At 38.1% G+C, this 10,248-nt stretch overlaps 1 non-coding gene across 1 annotated transcript; it reads right to left on the bottom strand.

Annotated features, from left to right (window-relative positions):
• Positions 1-1,601: 1,601 nt before the first annotated feature.
• Positions 1,602-1,707, bottom strand: LOC119370574 (small nucleolar RNA R71). The gene has a single exon (XR_005178107.2). It is a non-coding gene; the product is annotated as a small nucleolar RNA R71 (small nucleolar RNA).
• Between the last annotated feature and the right edge of the window lie 8,541 nt (positions 1,708-10,248).

The following is a 10,248-nucleotide window of genomic DNA, read 5'->3' as shown; positions in this document are numbered from 1 at the left end:
TCTGGATCTACATCTATCTCTCTCGTTTTGCTTTGTACACTTTACTTCTCTCTTCTTCTCAAAGATTTCAAGCTTCAAATAATTGTGCTAAGATTCAAGGAAGCCTTCAACATAGTTGTGATACAGTTTTTATTCTAAACTCTTCATCTTGTTTCTTTCTTTATTATTGTCTTTAATTATGATGAATGATTCAAGTGTGATTGAGTTTAATTTAATTACTATGTCTAGCTAAACTTTTATACTAAGGATTTGATGTAATTTAATTCGATTCCAGCTTATAATATTAGATTTATTTTTCTTTGTTCTTATTATAATTTATTATTGTGCTTAAGGCTTCCAGGCAGAATAATTCCCCTGGATTGATTTATTTCAATAATTACATTCGGGAGAAGGGTTATTGATATGAACAAGGTAATAAATTACTTGAGAATAATAACTTGATGTGGAAACTATATGGTTTGACTCAAGGGGGGTTTTCATAAGTTAATACAGTATTAAGTTGTGGATTCATAAAACAACCATAAAACCTAATGATCTGATTCATGTTTAATTTCTCTATTAAGGTAGGTGATTAATTTGGATTAGAATCGCTAACAATAAATCGGGAGAGCTTGTTAGTGACTTTAGGGTTGTTTTCTCCTACTTGAACAATTAAACTTGATTAATGAACTAATAGAATAAGCTGGATAGAATTAAATGAAATCAAATTCCCTAGTAGCTTAATCTCCTGATTTCTTTTCACAATAATTTTGTGTTCGATCTCTTTTACTTTGAATTTTATTTACTTTATAGCAAATTCCCTTTATCATCGTCTAAATAATAATAGGTTAACATAATTTTGGTAATTGATAACCAATCCCTGTGGATACGATACTTTCTTACTCTATATTACTTGTTGCGATTTCGTACACTTGCGAAAAACGCCTGTCAAGTTTTTGGCGCCGTTGCCGGGGATTGGCGTATCAATATCAATACGAATTACCCTGTTATTAATTTAGACACTCTTTCGTTTTTATTTTCTTTTAAGTACTATTCCAGGTTGTTTTATGCAAAGGAAATCAAGGAGGACTGAACCTCTAATCTTTGATCCGGAAATCGAACGAACTCTTCGAAGGCTCAACGCTGCAAGAAAAACGCAAGAAGTAAAAGCCGAACAAGAAGCAAACATGGCAGACGAAAACGAAAACGAAAACAGAAACGAGAACGTAGTTGGACCACCACTTCAACATCCGGTCCGTACCTTAAGGGATTATACAACACCTAATCTAAATGGGACAACCTCAAGTATTACAAGACCTAGGGTAGAAGCTAATAACTTTGAGATTAAACCTGCAATTATCCAAATGCTCTCTACCTCAATTCAATATGGAGGGTTGCCTAGTGAAGATCCTAATGCTCACATCACCAATTTTTTGGAAATTTGTGACACATTCAAACAAAACGGTGTTTCTGAAGATGCAATCAAGCTGAGACTTTTCCCTTTTACTCTTAGGGATAAAGCAAGATCCTGGTTACAATCATGTCCAGCTGGAAGTTTTACCACATGGGATGAATTAGCTCAAAAATTTCTAGCTAAATTCTTTCCATCCTCAAAAACCACCAAGTTGCGTAATGAGATAATGACGTTTGCTCATCATGATCAAGAGAGCTTGTATGAAGCTTGGGAAAGATTCAAGGACTTGCTAAGAAAGTGCCCACATCACAGTTTGCCCAAGTGGTTATAGGTACAAACTTTCTATAATGCTCTATCTCCTAATATAAAAATCACTCTAGATGCAGCTGCAGGTGGATCTTTTGAAAAGAAAGGTATTGATGAAGCATATGAGTTGATAGAGGAGATGGCAAGCAACAGCCATTACCAAAACAATACCGAAAGAAGAAGAACTGCAGGAGTCTATGAAATAGACGCCATTACAGCACTTAATGCCAAGGTAGATAACATGGTAAGGAAATTGGACATGTTAACTACTAATCCTGTAAATTCTGTTATGCAAATTTGTGATAGGTGCAATGGACAACATGGAATTGGGGAATGCATCATGGACTCTTTAAATCCACAAACTTTAGAGCAAGTGAACTATGTGATGAATCAAGGAAGAAAGAATTACCCATATTCAAATTCATATGACAACAGGTTGAGGAATCATCCTAATCTATCCTATGGTAATCCTAACAATGCCTTGAATGCACCACCAGGTTTCCTCCCTCCAGAAAAGAAATCTCATGATGATCTCCTCACTGCCCTCTCCAAATCACACATGGAATTCATGAACGAAACCAGGGAGAACCATAAAATCCAGCAAGCTGCAATCAGGAATTTGGAGATTCAGCTAGGGCAGTTCGCAAACATGATGGCTTCTCGACCTCAAGGTACGTTACCTAGCAATACTGAAAAGAATCCAAAAGAACAAGTGCAGGCTATCACCTTGAGGAGTGGCAAACAATTAGATGAACCACTGAGGAAAGAAAAGGAGGAAAAAGAACAACCAAAGGTGCCTATCATTGACTTAGAGGAGAAAGAAAAGGTGAAACCCTATGTTCCCCCTGTCCCCTTTCCACAAAGATTAAAGAAAGCACAAGATGACAAGAGCTTCCTCAAGTTCCTGGATGTGTTTAAGAAGCTTCAAATTAATATTCCTTTTGCTGAAGCTCTTGCTCAAATGCCAAGCTATGCTAAATTCCTAAAAGATATCCTGAGCAAGAAACGAAAAATTGATGATCAAGGAACGGTAATGTTAACCGAGGAGTGCAGTGCAATTATCCAAAACAAACTGCCTCCAAAGTTAAAAGATCCAGGAAGTTTTTCTATCCCTTGTAACATTGGTAATCTTGACTTTGAAAAGGCTTTGGCAGATTTAGGTGCTAGTATTAATCTTATGTCCTATGAAGTTTTTAAGATGCTAGGTATGGGAGAGCTCAAACCAACAAGGATGTCTTTGCAATTAGCAGATCGTTCAATTAAATATCCTAGAGGGATTGTAGAAGACGTGCTTGTAAAGGTAGGTACATTCATCTTTCCTGTTGATTTTGTTATTCTTGATATTGATGAAGACAGGGAAGGATCTCTAATCCTTGGAAGACCCTTTCTTGCAACTGCAAGAGCATTAATTGATGTTTATGAGGGTAAGTTGACTCTGAGAGTTGGACAGGAAGAGATTGTGTTTGATGTACTTAAATCTTGTAAACTTCCTATGGATCATGGAGACTGTTTCAGAATTGATGTTGTTGATGAATGTGTGGAAAACACTTTGCATGTCGAAAATAACATTAATGAACCGAGCACCTTGAATGAAAAAGAAAAGGAACTTCCTAAGCATGAACTGAAACAACTTCCACCTCATTTAAAACATGCATTCTTAGGTGAAGACCACTCTTTTCCTGTTATTATTTCTTCTCACTTAACGCTTGATCAAGAGGAAAGGTTGTTGCAGGTTTTACAAAGGCACAAGAAAGCATTAGGATGGTCTATTTCAGATTTACAAGGAATAAGCCCAAGTGTGTGTATGCATAAAATTTTGATGGAAGAAGACTACAAACCTTCAATCGAGCACCAAAGGCGACTGAACCCAAACATGAAGGAGGTAGTCAAGGCTGAAATTATTAAACTCTTAGATGTCGGCATCATTTATCCAATTTCAGACAGTAATTGGGTGAGTCCTGTCCAAGTTGTTCCAAAGAAGGGAGGTATGACTGTTATTTCTAATGAAAACAATGAATTAATCCCCACAAGAACAGTCACAGGTTGGCGTGTGTGTATTGATTATAGAAAATTAAATAAGGCAACACGCAAAGATCACTTTCCCCTCCCCTTTATTGATCAAATGCTTGAAAGACTTGCAGGATATCCGTTTTATTGTTTCTTAGATGGCTATTCAGGATACTTCCAAATACCTATAGCCCCTGAAGACCAAGAGAAAACTACTTTCACTTGCCCTTATGGCACTTTTGCCTATAGGAGAATGCCTTTTGGGCTATGCAATGCCCTTGCAACCTTTCAAAGGTGCATGATGTCCATCTTTTCTGATATGGTGGAAAAATTTATTGAAATATTCATGGATGATTTTTCTGTGTTTGGTTCTTCCTTCGATGCATGCCTTCATAATTTATCTCTAGTAATGCAACGATGTGAAGATACTAACCTTGTGTTAAATTGGGAAAAATGTCACTTCATGGTTAGTGAAGGTATTGTCTTAGGGCATAAAATCTCTAAAAAGGGGATTGAAGTAGACAAGGCAAAGATTGAGGTAATTGAAAAACTACCTCCCCCTAACACAGTGAAGGGCATAAGAAGTTTTCTTGGGCATGCAGGGTTCTACAGGAGGTTCATAAAAGACTTCTCCAAAATCACTAAACCTCTTTGCAATTTGTTAGTTAAAAATGTACCTTTTGATTTTGACAAAGAATGTTTAGATGCTTTCAACAGGTTGAAGAAGGAGTTAATCTCAGCCCCGATCATCACTACACCAGATTGGACTTTACCTTTTGAGCTTATGTGTGATGCTAGTGATCATGCTGTAGGAGCTGTTCTTGGACAAAGAAAAGACAAGAAGTTGCATGTTATTTATTATGCAAGTCGCACATTGAATGATGCGCAATTAAATTATGCAACTACAGAAAAGGAACTGCTAGCTATTGTTTTTGCTTTTGACAAATTCAGGGCATATCTAATTGGAGCTAAAACAATAGTCTACACAGATCACTCAGCCATCAAATACTTGCTGGAAAAGAAAGATGCAAAGCCAAGACTCATTCGTTGGGTACTTCTATTGCAAGAGTTTGACCTAGAAATTCGCGACAAAAAGGGGACCGAGAACCTCGTTGCTGACCATCTTTCCAGGCTGGAATTGGGGGAAGAAGATACAAGCGAGCTACAAATCAATGAAAGCTTTCCTCATGAGCAACTTCTTCTAGTAGCAAATGCTCAAACCCCCTGGTACGCTGACATAGTTAATTATCTTGTTTGCAAAATTCCTCCTCCCAATTTTTCTTACCAACAAAGAAAAAAATTTTTTCATGATATCAAATTCTACTATTGGGAGGAACCATTTTTGTTCAAGTATTGCAGTGATCAGCTTTTCAGAAGATGTATACCAGAAATTGAAATAGAAAGTGTCCTTAAATTCTGCCATTCAGTGGAATGTGGAGGTCACTTTGGAGCAAGCAAAACAGCTGCGCGTATACTAGAAAGTGGTTTGTATTGGCCTAATCTCTTTAAAGATGCTTATAACTATGTTCGTCTTTGTGATCGTTGTCAAAGGTTAGGTAACATTTCGAAGAGACATGAAATGCCACTGAACAGCATCCTTGAAGTCGAAATCTTCGATGTATGGGGTCTGGACTTTATGGGACCTTTTCCACCATCTTATTCAAATCAATACATTCTAGTGGCGGTGGATTATGTGTCAAAATGGGCAGAAGCTGCTGCTCTTCCAAATAACGATGCCAAAAGTGTAATGAGCTTCATCAAGAAAAACATTTTTACAAGGCATGGTACTCCTAGGGCAATAATCACGGACGGAGGTAAGCATTTTTGCAATAAATATTTAGATTCCCTTCTTGCAAAATATGGTGTCACTCATCGTGTAGGTACTCCATATCATCCTCAAACCAGTGGACAAGTAGAGGTCACTAACAGAGAAATCAAAAAGATCCTCGAAACCACTGTTGGACAATCAAGAAAGGATTGGTCCAAAAAGCTAGACGATGCTCTATGGGCCTACAGAACGGCATTCAAAACGCCTATAGGTATGTCTCCATATCGCATGGTGTATGGTAAGGCTTGTCATCTTCCTGTAGAGTTAGAACATAAGGCATTTTGGGCCATTCAATTTCTCAACTTTAATGCCAAGGAAGTGGGACAAAAACGCTTGTTACAGCTAAACATGATGGATGAATTGCGCCTCCATGCTTATGAAAGTGCTAAAATATATAAAGATCGCACTAAACAATGGCACGATAAGCGCATTATCATGAGGGATCTAAAGGTAGGCCAGCAGGTGTTGCTCTATAACTCTAGACTTCGGTTATTTCCTGGTAAGTTGCGCTCTAGGTGGTCTGGACCATTCACAATCAAGGAAATCTTTCCTCATGGCGCGATTGAAATAGTGGATGGTAAGTCGAATCGAAGTTTCAAGGTAAATGCTCAACGTTTGAGAAACTATTATAATGAAACCTTTGAACCCATCAAGACTACAATTGGTCTTGCCTAGCCTAAATTCAGATAAGTGCGTCGAACTTAACGACGTTAAACAAAAGTGCTCATGGGAGACAACCCATCTATTTCTATTAAATTTTCATCCATTTATTTATTTTTTATTTTTTATTCCCTATTTTATTTGTCAAAATCCCAAATTTTCTCCATAAATGTTCTTTTGTTCAGTTAAGAGTTTTTGTAGGAAAAAGTGGAAATCCAGAACCAAGCACGCCCTGGCCGTGCTAAGTGGCACGCCCAAGTCCTGCTACGAAGCAAGTCTCAACAAAGAAAAACGGCAAAGTCGCGAGCGCAACATTCAGATACGCGAGCGCGAACACAAGTCGCGAGCGCGATATTCACAAGCGCGAGCGCGACAAATAGAAAAGAGAGTCAGAAGCTTCGCAAGAAAAAGTCACGCGCGCAACATTCATATACGCGGGCGCGAGCTGAAGTCGCAAGCGCGACATTCATACGCGCGGGCGCGAGAAAGCACCTTTGAGAGACAGAAAGTTTGCGAGCTGAAGACGCGAGCGCGACTTTCATACTCGCAGGCGCGAGAAAGCACCAACGAGAGGCAGAGAAGAGCACGCCCAAGCCGTGCTATTTAGCACGCCCGTGCCAGGTACGTCTCGTTTGTTGTTGTGCAGGTCAGAGGGGAGCACGCCCAGGCCGTGCTCATCAGCACGGCCGTGCCACGATCAGATCAACTTAGTTATTGGCGCCCCTATTCAAAGAGCACGCCCCCAAACCCTTTTTTCCCCACCTCGCACACCCTAACCGTCAACTTTTCTCTCAAATTCGCTCTCTTCTTCTCCCTTTCTCTCAAATCAAACACTCTCCACTCAAAATTTTTACATAATCAACTCCAACAATGCCTCCTAAATACAAACGTAGCAGACCCGCATCATCCGTTGCTGCTCGGAAGCGCTCAACTACGAAATCCTCCACGGCTCCTCAACCTCCTTCACCTCCTGAAAATCCATTCGAATTTGCCTCATCCGATCAACAAGAAAGGTACACAAAATTATCTCTTCGACCTATTTTACCAAATAGATTTATCGATGAGGCTGCCCTAGCGCAAGTGGGTCTTAGGGATATTGTGTTAGACCCTCTTAGGAGAATAGGATGGGGGGAATTTATTGATATGAAGGACTTAGTCTATGCCCCTCTAACTCTAGAATTTCTGAGTTCCTATCGCGCTTTTATTCCGTTATTGCCTAATTCACCACCGAGCAGGGTTAACTTTAGGCTTCTTAGTCAGGATTTTGAAATGTCTGTGAATGAGATTAGCCAAATTTTCGGTTTCCCCACAGAAAATAGTCAAAACCAAATATCTAGTGATTTTAGTGCACGCAATACTTGGCGAGATTTTACAGGTGAAGTAAATTACAATCCTAGATATTCGAAGGCATCCAAATTGAAAAAACCTTCCTTGCGGTACATTCATAAATTTTTGTCGAATACTATATTTGGAAGGAGTGAAAGTGATGGAGTGTTAGGTTTGAACGAATTATATTTTCTATGGGCGATTGAAAATGGGGTTTTATTAAATGTTGGGTATTGGCTCTGCCAGAGATTTGCGAAGGTGGCTAGAGCTGACAAAGGAGCTATAATGATGGGGTGTTTTGTGACCCGAATTGCTAGATATCTACAGATTTGGAACCCGGCTAGGCCAAATTATGATAGTGTAGGAGGGGGGCGTGGTACCAGATTGGATGTTGATGTTATGATACATATGAAGTTGATTGAGAAAGTAGGAGATGCATATCGGGTAGTTGGTGCTCCAGAGGATGACTCTGATAATGAAGGAGCAGAGGCCGCAGCCGGTGCTGACATGGAGGAGGACAATCCTCCACCTTTTACCTCTTCTTTTGGTGCAGGTACATCCGGTGCTGGTCCATCGTTCCAAGGCCAAGCCAACATGTCGAACGATGAAGTCCTTGCAAGGATGATGTCTCGAATGGACCTCTTTGACACGCGCCTTAACGGGATGGAAACAATGATCGCAGACCGTTTCCAGTCCATTGAGATCATGAACGGCAGTCTTGATTCTCGGATGGACACCATGCAAGGCCAACTCCAGACCATCCTCCAGCTTCTGCAGCCACCTCCACCACCAGAAAATTGACGGATTTCTAACTTTTCTTTGTTTTTATTTTTGTTTATTTGTTCTAATACATTGTCTTGGTTGCTTTCACTTTCAATTTATTTGTTATTTGAATTTTTTATAACTTTTTAGTAGTTTGTTTTGTTCTTAATGTTTAGTTGTTCTTTTAGCTAAGACTCTTCCCACACCCGTTCTATTGTATTGTTCAATACAATGTTGGTAAGACTTCTTCTTCTCTCTTACTGTTTTCCTTCTGGTAATGCAATAAGTTTGGGGAATTTATGCACATTGGGGACAATGTGATTGATTGAATTGGGGGAAGGGAATTTTGGCAAAAGAAATTTTTTTTTTTTGTTTTTGTTTAACATTTTTGGAATGATTACAAGTAAGCTTGAAAGTTCTCATGTCTAGTAATGAGTGTTAAAAACAGTCGATTCTAAATTCTAGCATATTTAAGTTTTGAATTTGAATTTTTGACTCAATCATGTTCATTGATCTAAACTATTTGTTTCTAGATTTTTTTTAAAACACTGATTTTTATGAAAGCTATGATATAAAGGTGTGTTTTACTCTAAAGTATTTTTAACCTTGGCATTCCTAGAACAAAAATTAGAACTTCCTTCGAGGCGAGAAATTTAAATGTTTACATCTTGAAAGAGATGATTTAGGCAATTTTTGTTGACACCTATATAGCCTAGACCACCTAAACAAAAATATATGACCTTTGAAACCCACTTTGAAGCCTTAAACCGTACAATTTTCTTCTTCACCATCAATAAACCTAGCCATTAAAGCCAAAATCAAATCTCCTACCCTAAGTACAAAGGATTGTATGACTAAAAGATTCGATTTTTAATTAGAATATAGCAACAAAGAGGGAGAATTCATCAATCAATACTAGCAAATAAAGAAAAGAAGAAAGAATCAAGAAAAGGGGCACGTAAAAAAAAAGCAATCAAAAGAATGAAAAAGGAATGGAAAAGCAAGGAAGAAAAGTACCAAAATATTAAGAAAAGACCTTGCACAAGATGCCTCTAGCTAGTAAGAAAGCTTCAAAACAGACACTCCCTAGAACTAGTAAAAGTGTGATTAAAATAGAATCTTGAAAATTATACAATCTTTTGTACTCTTTGACTACTCTTTTATCCTTTCTTTTGATTAAGCAAAATTTACACCAAGAAAGCCCCATTACAACCCAAAATAAAGACCTTTTGATCTTTTAATTGTATGCATTTAAATCGTGGAGAAAGAATGACTAATTCTGCATATGGGAATGCCACTGTTGCACTATCAATTGTCTTATTTTTAAGGTTGAAAATTCTTTAGATAATTCATGTCCTATTTATCATAAATTGAATAAATATTAGTGTTGACAATCTCTTTAAACTTGTATTTTACTCAATGAATGTGCTTTATTCAAAAAATAAAAGTCAAGCTTAAATATGAATAGCATGGAGAACGACTGAGTTTATTCACTTATTTACTAATCATGATATCTTGAAAGATTATTGAAATCATCTCCATGCATGTTAAAATAGTGTCGTCAAATTATTTTTTCTCTTAGTTTTGTTGCTTGAGGACAAGCAATGGTTTAAGTTTGGGGAATTTTGATAAGTGTAAATTTTATAGTATTTTTAATATAGTTTTTATTAGAATTTTAGTAAGTTTTTACTTCTTTAATTTAATTTTAAATCACTTTTAGTATAATTATGTTTAAAAGCTTCCTTGGTCTTTAATCCGCTTGATCTAAGAGAAATTGCAGAAATTTGGCGCAGAAAATGTAGAATGCAAGGCACTAAGCTTCTAGCACGCCCATCCCGTGCTGAAAGGCACGCCCATGCTAGAAGCCCTGAGGAGAGAGGCCAGCACGCCTAAAGCGTGCCCCGAAGCACACGCAAGTTGCGCAAAACAGAGGCAGAGCGCGAACTTCACATGCACGAGCGCGACC

This window comes from Jatropha curcas, chromosome 10 (genome assembly GCF_041381405.1).
Source record: "Jatropha curcas cultivar XTBG-Jc1 chromosome 10, XTBG_Jcur_1.0, whole genome shotgun sequence".
Classification (NCBI taxonomy): domain Eukaryota; kingdom Viridiplantae; phylum Streptophyta; class Magnoliopsida; order Malpighiales; family Euphorbiaceae; genus Jatropha; species Jatropha curcas.
The sequence above is the reverse complement of the archived record's forward strand: the minus strand, read 5'-3'. Positions and strand labels throughout refer to the sequence as shown.